We start from the raw sequence: 14,759 nt of genomic DNA on the forward strand, positions 1-14,759 counted from the left end.
TGCCTGTGCTCTTCTTTCCACTGTGTCTTCAGATCTTATATGCAAAGTAAAGCTTACTTTCCTTACAAGAACTGTACATTTGCCAGTGGCAAATACCTTACTTTGTTTTTCCCCTGGAAAGCATTTACCACAGCACCCAATAAGGCTGGACACACATGGAAGGCTTTCTAAGGTTTCATTGAATTGATTTGGAGTTCTAGTATCACCATAGAATTAATTTCAAGGAGGCAAAGGAATCTTTTTTTTTTTTTTAAGATTTTATTTATTTATTCATGAGGGACACACAGATAGAGAGAGAGAGAGGTACAGACACAAGCAGAGGGAGAAGCAGGCTCCATGCAGGGAGCCTGACATGGGACTCGATCCTGGATCTCCAGGATCACACCCTGGACTGAAGGTAGCACTAAACTGCTGAGCCACCCGGGCTGCCCGAGGCAAAGGAACCTTAAGAAATCAGGTTATCTTAGAGCAAGACAATAGTACAGCTACATTTGGGCAAAATGGTAAGATACTTTATCCTTAAGTTTATAACATGATATGCACATTATTTCAACTAAACACAAACTCTTGTAACAGTTATTTTAACTTGTCCTATCATAACATATTGTTTTTTATCAATTAAATATGTGCTTCATCACTATGCCAAGAAACTATGATTATTCTCTAATGGCCTCAATGGTTACTAACAAATAGAAATTGATTTTATATTTTGGTGTGTATATAGGTGAAGTGAGAGAAAAGATCCTTTATATAAGAAAAGATCTTGTTGTTGGCATGTTCCCTATGTGACTATTGTATTAAATTGAAATGTTAAATTACTCTGAAGGAAAATACACATGAATTGTACACATATAGAATGCACACACACTTGTATACCTACTCCTACATTTCTCACATCAATTAGCCTGGGGTTATCTTGATCGTGAGTACATTTTCGGATAATGGGAAGGGAAAACTTATTGCCTGAGAGTAACTTCAGTGTGATGACTTTATGGCCAGATGATTTTCAGAATGTTGATTAGCACAGGATTGATTTCCAAGGTAAAATGCTACTGGGAGTATTTTACTCCTACACACACACACAAAAAAATCCCCCAAACAACCCAGTTCTTGGCTCAAACTAGCAGGGCCGTTCAGCTTTAGTTAGCTCAACTTGTGGCAAGGGAAGGAACTTGAGGTTTGACCAGATCCCAGGAACTCTGGAAACTGGATTACCCCAAATGAAAGAGTTGGACTAGAATGGAATACAAAGTTTATTTTTCTTCTGGTTTAGGCCTCAGTCTTTGTTCTTGATCTCTGATCTCTGGGCTGCCTTCCATCATCTCCAGGCTCTGCAGCTCTTGCCAGTCTGAATTTTGTCCACAGACTGGAGTCAATAAAGAAAATGCCTAAACCTAAGGACATCCAAAGCCAAAATACAATAAATCACTGCCACCAAAGGAGAAAGAAATTTTATTTCCCTTTTGTTAACTATGACTGAAAATTTTATGTTGCCTGCCCATCATATTGAACAGAGATCATGCCTTGGAGTTAGGCATTTTGGCATGTCCTGCAGCCGTTGTTTCCATGGTGGTGGTCAAAGAATTCCTGCTGCCCTTAATTCACCTTGCTGACCTAGGCCTCAGGTCACTATCTGCTGATACAGAACACTTTATGAGGCATTTGGTCAATGCAATTGTAAATATGATGTTTTTGTTTGGAATGAGAAGCATGCCATCCCTTTCCCCAAACCCCCAAATCTTTAAGAGCAATGTATGTTAGATTATCATGCATACAACAACCATGCAAAACTGTAATAATCATACCCTTAGTCTGATTGCCTTGGTTTATATAACAAATGGGGAGAAAATGGGATTTGAATGCTAGGGAAACCATCTGTTTATCGATTGCCTAAAAGACTTAAGCACTTGCCCCAGAATCTTGGACAGAAATGAAACTTGGAACTTCCTTGTTGTTATCTATTGTGTGTGAGAATTTTTGTAGCAACCAAAATGTCACCATTTTTCCTTGGAACAGCGTTCTTCTGGCATCATTTGGTCTCTTTATTTTCACTGATGATTTTCATTTTGCATTTTGTATCCAACTACTCTTGACAATGTTTCTTAATCCATCAGATAAGAACTTTGTGGGAAATTATTTGGTTTATAGGACTTTCTTTTATATAATATGTTTAGTTTATTTAGCAGTAGTGGAATGTGGGAGAAAAGGATGGAAGCTTGGCTTGTTTTCACTAATCATTGTCTTGGTATTTTGCAAGATTGATGGCTTTCTTTCTTCAAAGACATTGCTGGCCCACTTTCCACAAAGGCAGTTGAAGTCTGACTCAAGGCTTAAAGAAATCTCAGTGACCTCATGACTCATTCCACCTCCTTCTTGATCTTTTTGCGATTATGTTGATGTGGGTCTTGCACACTAACATGGGGCAGGAATTTTGTGACTGTTGTAAATTTAACCCATGCTAACACCATAATTTATTCCCTTATGTTGCAACATTGCCCCTCTTTGGATAGTTTCATTCTCTATTTTCACTTTGATTTCGTATTAGAGTAAAAAGTTTAAAACACTTTTGAAAGTAAACTTCTGGAGCAGAAAATATATGTTATATTTGATACTAAAAAGTATTTGTTATTTATTTTTTGTTATTGATCTTTTTGAGGACTGAGTGGGGAGTGAGAGGAACCTGTTAGATTTAAGCTATCAAGGGTTTGAGCACAACTTACTATGATATTTATGAAAGCATTCAATTAGTTAGTTTATTTACAGTTAGCCAATTTCTAAACCAATTTGCATGTGTAGACACACTATGGTTTTTTGTGGTAGTTTTTATGAAAAAAACCCTGCAAATTAAAGAGTCAGAGATAAGTTCTTTTAAGAACCATTTTCCAAAATACAAACTATTCGTTTATAACACTTATAATAGTTGGATAAGTACAAACTAGAAAATATGGTCTAAAATGTAGGCATGGATAATATCTATAGCATGGGAGACAGGTCAGCCATCTTATCCTTTAGCTGTTGTAGGTCAAGAGGCAAAATCAAAGCTATCATATAGTTATTTATTTAACAAGAGAGAAAACAAATTTCCACACACTTTTGTGGAAATTCAAAATACGAATTTTGATGAAATTCAAAATAATTATAATAACTACTTAGTGCCAAATATATGTATGGTTGTATTTGCTAAAAATGATTTGCCCAAGTCCTAAACCCAGGTACTTATAAATATGCCCTTAGTTAGAAATTAGGTTTTTGCAGGTATAATTAAATTAAGGTCTCAAGATAATACTATCTGGATTTAGAGGTGGGTGAGTGCACCCTAGATTCAATACCTACTTTCCTTATAAGACAAAGGACGCAGAAATTCAGATCTAGAGAAGTTGGAGGCAGAGGGGAGTGATGTAGCCACAAACCAAGGAAGGCCAGGAGCTACCAGAAGCTGGAAGAGGCAAGGAAGGATTATTTTTTAGAAATTTTAGAAAGAGTGTGGCTCTGCAAACACCTTGCTTCTGGACCTCTGGCCTCCCTAACTGTAAGAATATAAATTTCTGTTATTCTCAGTCACCCAGTTTATAATTCTTTATTATAGCAGGCCCTAAAACTGATAATACTAATGAAAAGAATTCATTAGTTATTATTTTCATACGGCAGGGTAATATTTTACAGAGTTGAATTTCAAAGTTAGTGTTCCCTATCATCAGATTATTCACAAATGTTCATTTGTAAAAACTGTTCTTAACTAGCAGTCCTTGCAAAAATAGGCAGCAAGCCAGATTTAGCCCACAGGACTTAACTTACTTGTTATAAAAGATCACTTGCCTAATTTATGATTTGCTTATATTATTTGTCCACATCTAAATCTTTGTCCGTTTGTAAATGCTATTTTTCACCAAATTTTTTTCTCTTATGAGAGTAAAAAATATTTGTTAAAATGGTTGGAAAAGAAAAATCTGTGGCACTTTGGGAACAATTTAGGAATAGGTATTTGTTAGGAAGGAGGAGCATGGATGGCCATGGAGAAAATGAAATTCCTGGAGTCTAGAATATGACAGTGAATATAAAGAAAAACTATCAGCTGAAGTTAGGCCCACATCCCAGACAAATATGGCCCAGAAATTTGGTGTGCAGACCAACCTGCAACTTTACCTTCATATGGTTTTCCTTTCTCTTCCTCAACTTTGGAAGTCCTTGCTGGCTTTTGGGGGAATCTTTCTTATGAAGAAACACCTGAGCTGCAGAAAAGTCTGTCTTCCCAGTGTGTGCAGGGACCACCAGTCACTGACAGCAGCTCACCTTGTGCCATTACATTGTGACTGAGATTACCCTGTCCTGAAAACTGACATGCTTCCTTTTATTGCCAAATTACTTTAATAAATGACCTGTTAATTGCTTTCTGAATACCACAAAAATCTAGTTTTTAGATGGTTTGTAAAATCCACTATTTTCAATATTTTTTAACTGAACATTCCATAGTTCCCCCTCCCCTTTTTAGGTATCTGCTTGTTCCAGTTATTTATCAATTATCCCCAACAAGGTGAAGTGATTGGAGCTATTATAGAACCCAAAACAGGTCACAATGGCCATATATTTGGAACAGGAGAGACAGTTTCTGGGAAGCAGAAATGTAAAGAACACATGAGTTATTCTAGGAAGCCATTATTTAATCTTAGAGCTGGATGCCAGAGAACTCAGAAGTCTAGAAAAATAAAATATTGGGGGCAGAGTGTCAGGGAGATTAATTTTTCAGCTAAGAGCAAATGCAGAAGATTAGACAGACTTGCTAGAATATTGCTTTGATCATGGGATTGGGGCAACAGTTAAATTTGAATCCTTAGTTTAGGGCTCCTGGATTTTCTCTTTTAGGAACTTAAAAAGGGTAGGGAAAAATGTAACTTGTTAGAGAAGACCAGATGACAGGCCAATAACCAAGTATGCACTACTGGCTCTCCGTGCAGTGCAGGAAGGGGTCAATTAGCATCCTTCCATCAATGAAGGCTGAAAGTTCTTTTCCTCTTTGCTAAGGACCCTTATGAGACTCAAGTTTTTAGTTTATTTTCTTATTCATGGAATCTCTCTCTATATATAAGTCCATTATCTACGTAGACTTGTACAGTCAATAAAAATACATGCAAAAATATCAAAGGTGAGAAGCTATTCCACATGAAAATTCAGAATAATAATTATAAGGAGAAAATGTGAACTTTTGGGAGAGACATGAACCTGGACCTCACCTACCTGTGTCTAAATCCTAATTCTGGCACCAGAATTATGTCTTTAGGTTCTCTGGACCAAATATGTGAACAAAGATATGGTGCATCCTTATTCACTGTTTGATCCCTTTATACCAGCCTTGCCTCTACTTTACCCCCTTTCTTCTCTAAGATCAGTGGTTAATTAACAAAGGAAAAAAATCTGCCCATTAGAGATGGGTCTAAGGAGAAATGCTTGAACAATGTCAAGGTCAAACCATGGTTGTATCTGGAGACATGGTCAGTTACAAGTTATGACCTCTAGTGTTTCTCTGTCATTTTTATTTATTTATTTTTCTCTGTCACTTTTAAAACACTTTCAAGCTATTTTTGGATTAGTATAAAAAGACATTTAATTTAGATACCTTGTTCATTTTTTTTTTTAATTTAAGAGACAGAAATTCAGGATAAGGCAGACTAACCTTTCTTTTTCTTTTTCATTGAAAAAAAAGATTTATTTGTTTATTTATTAGAGAGAGATAAAGAGAGAACATGGAAGGAGAGTGAGAAGCAGACTCCCTTCTGAGCAAGGAGCCTGATGCAGGGCTTGATCTCAGGACCCCAGGATCATGGCCTGAACCAAAGGCAGACACCCAACTGACTGAGCCACTCAGCACTAGAAGCCCAGCAAATCATAAGCAACACTACACCTTGAGATCCTACATTAAAATATATTAAATTATTTTTTCAAAATATTATACGTTTACAGAGCAATTAAATATACTTGTGATTACATGTGAAATTAGTTCTAGACATCTACTTGCTAACTAATCAAATGTTTTTAAGTATGAATGTGCATATAGGGTCTAAAAATCTTTATTTTCCAGATGAAGCAACTGAGACCAAAAACTTTATTTTATTTTTTTAAAGATTTTATTTATTTATTAATGAGAGACACACAGAGAGAGGCAGAGACACAGGCAGAGGGAGAAGCAGGCTCCCCACGGGGAGCCAGATGTGGGAATCGATCCCAGGACCACAGGATCACAACTTGAGCCGAAAGCAGATGCTTAACCACTGAGCCCCCCCCCAGGAGGCCCGAGATGAAAAACTTTAAATGACTTTCCAGATGCAGTTTTGGCCAGTCCAAAAACAGAACTGGAGCTCAGGGATTCTTGACTTCCAGGCATGTGTTTTGTTCTGCAGCTAGTGGTGCCAGAATTAGGATTTAGACACAGGTAGGTGAGGTCCAGATCTCTTGCCTTTAATTACTACCTCTAGTGACCCTCTGAATCCAACCCACTTCTCTCCAGTACCAGGTTTCCTTTCATTTCACTGCAGACTACTTTCTTCTCAATGTGGAGTAGAGTTTCAGCTTGTCTTTATATTAAAAAAAATCATCAAATAAAGCACAAATGTGAATTCTCTACAGATACATAAATTGAATCTGCCATCAAAAATAGAGACAGCTACTTGGAAGGTTGAGGATATGGGACAAAAATCCCAGATTTGCAATGCTCTCTTATTTGAAATTAAATTTTTGGATGGTCTAATGAGCTCTTACACTAGTGCATGGAGGAGTTTCAAAAGTGCATGACACATGTCATTACAACAAATGACTCTGGCTCAGACACTGAACAAGTTCACTGGCTTCAATAAATCCTAATGTTTCTCATCTCTCACCTATATTGGCCACACATCACTGCAGTATTCATGGAAGATAGGTGATTGACATCTCAGAATAAGATGTATTTTTAAGTTGAATAGCTTTTTTTCCCTTTCCCAAAGAATACAGATTAATTTTTCATTAAGTACATATGGAGATATCTTGCAATGATACTTCAGAAAGCCCCATAGACATAGCATAATTTGCTTCCACTCCATCATCAAATGAAAATGAAATGCTAGTGTGGGGACCAAAGAAGATAGACTAAGACAGTTGAATTATTCACTTTTGAAGGCTTCCAGTTCAAATGTTTTGCAAGCTCATTTGCAGCTGGGTTGCAGCAGGCTCCATCCATGTCTGTCTAATGAAACTCATGCTGAAAATCTCAGTTGGAAGTTCAGAGAATCAGGGCCATTCATCAAACCTCGTCATAATTATTTAATAAGCAACATTAAATGTTCAGTCAAGTCTTTAACTCATCAGTTCAGTTATCACAGTTTAGTGCATGCAAACATCATTTACAAGGTTTCCCGCTGAACGATAGAGGATACAAATAAACCCCATAAATTAAACCAGCCCTCAAAATAACCTTCTCCTGCCTGTCTGCCCCCTGCCTCACCTTTTCTATGCTTGAAAGGGCTTTTCAAATGGGCTCCCTTACCAGAAATGTAGTAGGTGGGGAGTTTATTTAGTTGGTGTCAGTCTCTCTCTCTCTCTCTCTCTCTCTCTCTCTCTCTCTCACACACACACACACACACACACTGTTGGGCCAGGGAAGGTTCACATTTTTTCCAAGGCTGCAGATGGCTTGCTCCTCTCAGTATGTCTAGTTCGTACTTGCATGCCCATCTTGAAGAGAAAAGTAAGCATTTTTGTAAATACTTGGCTCTTCTTTCTCTTTCCTATGATAATTAGGACACATAGAATCATCTGCAGAGGCAGGACACGAGAGGGAAGAAAACAAGGAAATTGAGGGGTTGAAGGGTAAGGTTGAAGGGGTTGAAGGGAAGTGAGAAGAGGTATTTAAAGTAGAAATTCTCAACTGAGCTCTCAGGACATATTGATGTGCTGTTATATCCTGTGAGTGTGTCACAGGTAACTTATTTAAAATATGTTAGGTTCAAGATTATTCTTACTGTAACATTCACTCATATTAATTCTATCATGCTTTCTTAGGAAAGAGAATGCTTTTGATCAAACTAGTGGAGGAATTTCATAAAACTGTTTATCTAAGCTTCAAGCCTTGGTATGTTGGGTGTACAGGCACCTTACTCCTCCCGTACATGTTGGTGTGCTCACAGATAATTGTTGCATTAGGAGACTTAGTAAAAGGAAGTTAGATGCTCAAAACTTTGCTTTTGTTCCTTACTCCAGTGGTTCCAGGGGAGTGGCTGTAGCATTTCTTGACTGTCATTTAAATGATCTGGAGTCAGCAAGCTTCTATAGCTTTCTAGGGCGATGAAATAAACAGTGGTTGAGAAGTCATGATCTAGGTTTTCACTCCACTTTTGCTACTTACTAGCTGTGTACTTGTCTACAAGCCTTGTTTTCTTAATTACTATTGGAATGCCAAATTTCTGGTAAAATTCTATTAAATGAATTCTTAAATAAGAAATTGACTTAAAATACAAATGCCCCTCAAATCTTAGTTTTTAGGGTTTAAATTAATGTTTCCAGTATATATAGTAGTAAGAAGTAGAGCTATATATATAATACTAAATATATATACTACATATATACCAATTACATATATGCATGTGTATATATACATACATATATATATATATATATATATATATATATATATTTCTCTGTATATATAGTTGACTCTTAAACAACATAAGTTTGAGTTCTGTGGGTCCGCTTCCATGCAGATTTGTTTAGATAAATACAGTGCTATAAATGTATTTTTTCTTCCTTGTTTTTCTTGATGACTTTTTCTTTTCTCTAGCTTACTTTGTTTTAAAAATTCATCATATAATGCATGCACAAAATATATATTCACTGTTTATGTTATCAGTAAGTTTAAGGTCAACAATAGGCTATTAGTAGTTAAGTTCCCGGGGAGTCAAAAGTTATATTGCAGATTTTTGACTGTATAGGGGGTGGGCACCCTGAACCGCTACATTATTTACTGGGTCAGCTGTATGTATGTGTGTATATATAGATATGTATGTATGTATATATGCAGAGATAAAGAAAGTAGATATCTCTCTCCGTGGATAGATAGAAAGAATAGAATATATATATATATATATATACACTGTGTGTGTGTGCATACCTTCATGCTAGAGGTAAAAATTAGAAACTTTAAGATTTATACATTGTAATAAATTCTAACAAGAAGGAATGATCAATACTTTAAAACTACACCTGCTATTATCATTGACTTTTGGAGAGCATTCCACCCAAACAATGCCACTGAATATTCATGATTTCTCTATGGACAGTCATAATGCATTGAAATAAATATTGATATCTTGCATGTAATGGGGAGATTGATGGATATGTTATGGTAAAATGTGCTTTCAGAATTGCTATTCAAATCACTTTGAGGCCTTATCAAGCATGCCATATTTTCCTTTGATTTCTGTGCCCCAGTCTCACCAGGTCCCACTGGGTTTCTTTTAACTGTTCCTCAAAATAAGGTCTTTCCACTCATAAGGTCTTGTAAATATATCATTTCCTTCACCTATTGTTTTCTTTCCTGTACCCTCTTTTCGATCCCTTCCAACACATGCCCGTCTGATTACCTTGGAGTTATGTTTCAGGTCTCACATGCACTGACCTCCCTGGACAACTCAAAACCACTCCTTCCTCTAGTTTTCTGCTGTTACAACACTGTATTTTTTTCTCTCGCACACTTACCACGCTTTTAGACATGGATCAGTTTTGCTGTGGCCATTGGTTGGCTACTCTATATGTCTATTATAACTACCATAAGATTACAGAGTAAGTTTTCTTTCACTCAGTGCAATATTCCCAGGGCCTCACCTGGTGCTTTGTCTATTAGAGGAGATCATTGAGTGTTTGGGGAAAAGACGACTTGCTCTTGCTCCCTCGCTGGCTCAACTAGGTTATCCGAAGTTTCAAAATAGTGTAATGCTCAAGGAGACATTTATCATCCAGCTAATTTAGTGCCCATGCATCTATTATGTCCCTGTTCTAGGCCAGCCTATGCGATGTAGTCATTCAGTGAGAGGTGGATCTCTGTGTTAGACATGGAGACCAGTGAGATTTAAATCAGCAGAGAGAATAATCAGGAGGCTTTCAAGGTGGAAGAGAAAGAATACCTCAGAGAGGCAGAAGATTAGAAATCTATCACTATCAAAGTGATAATAATCACTTTGGCATAAATCAAGGAAACTGATGTAAGATGTATGTAGGAACATTTGTAGGAAATGCGTGTAAAAATCATACTGTGGATAATATTCTACACAATCTAAGGTATCTGTAAGCAGCTGATACTGTTGAAATTTTGGTCTACGCCTACTCTAGTTACTTGGAGTTCTTTAGAACAATATTTGTGAAATCTTTCTATCCACAGTCTCACATACTTGAAATGTGATATCTAATTTAACCCCCACACTGGCCCTTTGGTTCTTAAAGATGAGAAATCTGAAACTTAAAGAAGTGAACTAGTTTCACCAAGTTCCCTGTAGTAAAGGGTAGAGCTAGAAGTTAAACTCACACAGTCGGCCTCAGAACCCACACCCTTAGGTGGAACATGGAGCTAGTAGAAATCATTTCCACAGGAGGACCTGATGTCTTATCATTTCACCTTACACGGCAGAGTAGATTATGGCCCCTATATACTACCTGGTACCTAGTCAGAGACTCATGAAAGAGTTCTGGTCATTTCCAGAGGAACTGAAAATTCATTTTAAAAAACTTACATCTAAAAAGAACATAGTGAACGTAGATTTGTGATTTTTTTGTTGTTGTTTCACCAGCAAGGAGAAAATGGGCAGCAGACAACACTGGCTTAGGAGTTACTAACATTTGTCTTAGCCCTGTTGCTATTGTTAATGACGTATGAGATGTTGGGCAAATCACTGCTCTTTGGCCTGCAGTTTCCTCTCCCATAAAAAGGTCAAGTTCAGCTAGAATATCTCTAAGATCCTGTATCACACTCCTTTTGTGCTCCAGTACAAATCCTCTTGGTCCTAATTCAAACACCAGCCTCTGCTTCAGGGGCATGTCGGGTTTGCTCAGCTTAAAGTAGGTATAATTCCTTGGGGCTCTGCTGAGTACCCCTTCCTTCTTGCCCTGGGACTTCTCTTACATTAGAACATGCTTGCATGACCCTGACTGGCACTCAGGGTACGCAACCTGAAAGTTCCTTTTGTCTTCTGGAAGATGATTCTGAAAGTAATTTTTGAGGCTCCTTCAAAGCTCCTGTAGGTTTGTGACTGAGGGAGTGTCCTTGTGATGGCCAACTCAATGCATCCTTTATTGCCTTTCTCCTCATTGATATTCATTATTATCTGCTTTATTCCCTACATACTATCCTCATGCAAGCCTTCGTCTTAGGCTCTGGTTTGGGGATCACACTAAGAGGCTAAGAGAGGCCCCATCTACAATCAGGCTTACTGACTCCGTGAGCATCTCTTTGGTGAGACTGACATGGCGAGATGAATTCCTAAGAGCCTTGCCAGGTTTTCCAGTCAAACTTTTTGAAAGTTGATAAAATAATTATTGGGTACTTTTTAAGTAGGATTTATATTTTTTAGGAAAATCAGGAAGGATCTGAAATAGTTAAAAAATTATTATAATAACCACTAGCAACTACATTGTCACTTTGTAAAATGAGTTGGAGACAGGTTCTGAACTGAATTACCCTAATTCCAAGAGTTTGCAATCTTTAGCATACTTTTTAAAAATGTCTAAGTAATTATACATTCATACTATTTTTCTGAAGGATTATTTCCCAGTAAGTGTACATTAGTATAGATTTCAGAAGGAGATCTCCAAAATCTGGTGACAGGTTTGGTAAGGTGGTGATGAAGTTAATGTGCAGAACATTGGAGGGAGATGGGATGGGGGTGGCTAAGGAGAAGGTGGGAAGAAGATAGAAGAGATGTGCTGCTATTCAGGGTTCTGAAATCCCTCAAAAGACAAAAAAAAATTTTTTTTTGGAGGCTTCATTGACTTCATTAAATTACTATTATCTCCAAATACCAGATAAAACGATCTTCATGAATGAGTCCTCAAATACATTTCACAGCAAAGCACAGGAGTGGAAAGAACATTTGCCTTTCATGACATTAAGTTCATGAACTTGTGTTTACTCACCCATAAAATGAAAGTGTTGGATGGCTAAGAGTTCTTCTGACTCTCCAATGAAAGAACCAGATACTAGAAAATAAAATCTGTGAGATCAGATGCCACTATTCTTTTGCTGCTGGTGTTTTCAGATAACACAGATCTTGGTACTTGCACAGCTTTTGGTTACAAGATCAAACCTGATGATCCATTCTTGCAGTTTGTGAGGTTGTCATGAACATCACATGAAACACATATAGAATAATGCCTGACACGTGGAAAACATTTGTAAATTTTAGCTTTACATATCCATTGTTAGAAAAACATAAATGATTACTATCTAGGGTATTCTTTTATAATGAAGATGGGCAGTAAAGTAGAATTATCCAGTTATCAAAATTATTGGCTTAATAAACAAAGATGCTGCTCCAAGTTGTTTGAAAAATACAACATGTTTTAGTTGACAATAAACTAAACAAGACTTTAGACTATGACATAGAGGGCAAAATAATGACTTCATTACAAATATTTCCCTTCCTGGCACAATATTGACATAGTATTAACTAAAATTCATCAGGGATCTACAGTATAGCCAGGCCTTGTTATAGATATGTTATATGCAATTCCCACAACAACCTTACAGGGTCACTGTTACTGTTATGCTTTAGAGACAGTGACTTGAGACACAGAGAGGCTAAGTAATCTGCCCAAAGCAACACAACTACCAAATGTGGGAGCTTGGATTGAAACCTTGGCAGTCTGATTGCAGGATATGTATACTCAACCAATATCCTATACTAACTCTAAAGTTGGCCAAATGGGATTTATAAGCACCCTCTAGGAAGAAGAACACATTACTACTCAATAACTGATTAAACTTCAAGCCTCTTTTCCAGACCTGGCTTCTCTTATTTTCCAGCCTCACTCAGTGCTCTAAGAAACAAAACTTCCTTTGCCAATCTTGCATGTACCATTCTCAATCTATGTCTTTCCGAGACATCGCCTCAAGTTACCCTTTGTATCTGCTCTGCCTAATCAGATTTCACCTATCTTCCAATACCTGTCACAAGGTTCAAGTCTTTCAAAAGGTTTCCTTTGTTGTTGCCAAAACAGATCTGTCTCCCCACTGAACTACATTTTCAGTTTTCAGTGATCATCTTTTTTTTTTTCTTTTAAAGCATTCTATAGGTTTTGATTTCTAGTAAGGTAAATATCAATCACTGTAACCCATATGAACAAAAAGCTCTTTGCCCCCTCCTCTTCTTCTTTTTTTAAAAGTTCTTAGATCAGAAAGTGAAAAAAACCACTGAGCATTAGCTCTCAGCACATAATGGGCTCATTTCTTGCTATGATCTCACAAATCATTGTTATAGAATTCCAAGCACCTATATCAGTCCCTGGGTAGGCCTGGATTTTGGTCCTTCTAACTATGAAGCTGGTTTTTGGTGACCTGAGAGATTTTGACCAAAGTCAGCTTGTTTTCTCCTTTGCTTTTTGTCTGTTTTGGGGGTCATTTTTTTCTCTATCCCCCCCATAAGTACATTCAGATATTTTAAGTCCTATTATAATATTGGTATTTGTGCCTCCACAAATACCAATATTATAATAGGTGCATGGAGGATGATGCGACCTGTCTGGTAGTTAACGTTCACAGGCATCGTTTGAAGATGTAAAGAACATCACTGAGTCAGTGTATTTACATACTGAGGTCTACAATTACAAAACATACTGAGATAAACATTTGAAAGAATAGTATAGTTTAAAGAGTGTTCTGGTTTCTACTGCTGCACAGCAAAATATTCCCAAAACTCAGTAGCTTAAAACAATAGCTGTCATGATTTTATGGGTTGACTGGGCTCAGCTATGAGACTGTTGTTTAGGATCTTTCATGCAGTTATCATCAAATGATGGTTAGGCCTGAAGTTATCTGAAGGATTGATTAGCTGAGCATCCACGATGGCTTATTCATAGGGCTGTTGGCTGATGTTAGCTGTCAGCTTGGGCTGTCAACTGGACTGTCAACTGGATAGTGTACATGTGGTCTCTTTTGGCAACTTGACCTTCAGTATAATGGCTAGGTTTCTAAAAAGAGAGTCAAAAGTGAGTGTTCCAAGATAATCAGATAGAAGCCACAACACTTCTTATAATCTACCATTGGAATTCTCAGAGTGTCACTTTTTCTGCATTCTATTGATCAAGGCAAGTTACTAAGGACAGTATAGGTTTAAATGGATAAAGATTAGGCTTCTTTTGATAGAAATAGGAATATGCATTTATGTAGAAGAAAGGGATTGGTGGTGGCCATCTTAGACCATCACAGAAAGTTTTAAAAAACATCCATTACTGAAAAGCTTGTTATTTATTAAGAGGTATTTCTTGATCACTTATTATGTTCCAGGAGTTGTAATAGCAGAATTGCAGCAAACAAAATAAGGTTTGACTTCAATACACTCTATGGTTAATTTTATGTGTCAACTTGATTGGCCACAGGGTGCTCAGATTAAACATTATTTCTAGCTGTGTCTGTTTCTAGATGACATTAGCATTTGAATCAGTAGATTCAGTGAAACAGATTGCCCTTCTCAATGTGAGTGGGTATCATCCAATCTATTGCAGACATGGGTAGAACAAAAGGCAAAGGG

At 37.2% G+C, this 14,759-nt stretch overlaps 1 long non-coding RNA gene across 1 annotated transcript in view; it reads right to left on the reverse strand.

Moving 5' to 3' along the window:
* Positions 1 to 8,055: 8,055 nt before the first annotated feature.
* LOC112647809 (uncharacterized) overlaps positions 8,056 to 14,759 on the reverse strand; it is a 35,316-nt gene continuing 28,612 nt past the window's right edge. The window contains exons 5-7 of the long non-coding RNA XR_007412057.1: positions 13,178 to 14,199; positions 12,148 to 12,385; positions 8,056 to 8,302 (exon numbers count right to left, since the gene is read on the reverse strand). This is a non-coding gene — a long non-coding RNA (uncharacterized LOC112647809). The remainder of the gene's footprint in view (positions 8,303 to 12,147; positions 12,386 to 13,177; positions 14,200 to 14,759) is intronic.

This window comes from Canis lupus, chromosome 7 (genome assembly GCF_003254725.2).
Source record: "Canis lupus dingo isolate Sandy chromosome 7, ASM325472v2, whole genome shotgun sequence".
NCBI lineage: Eukaryota > Metazoa > Chordata > Mammalia > Carnivora > Canidae > Canis > Canis lupus.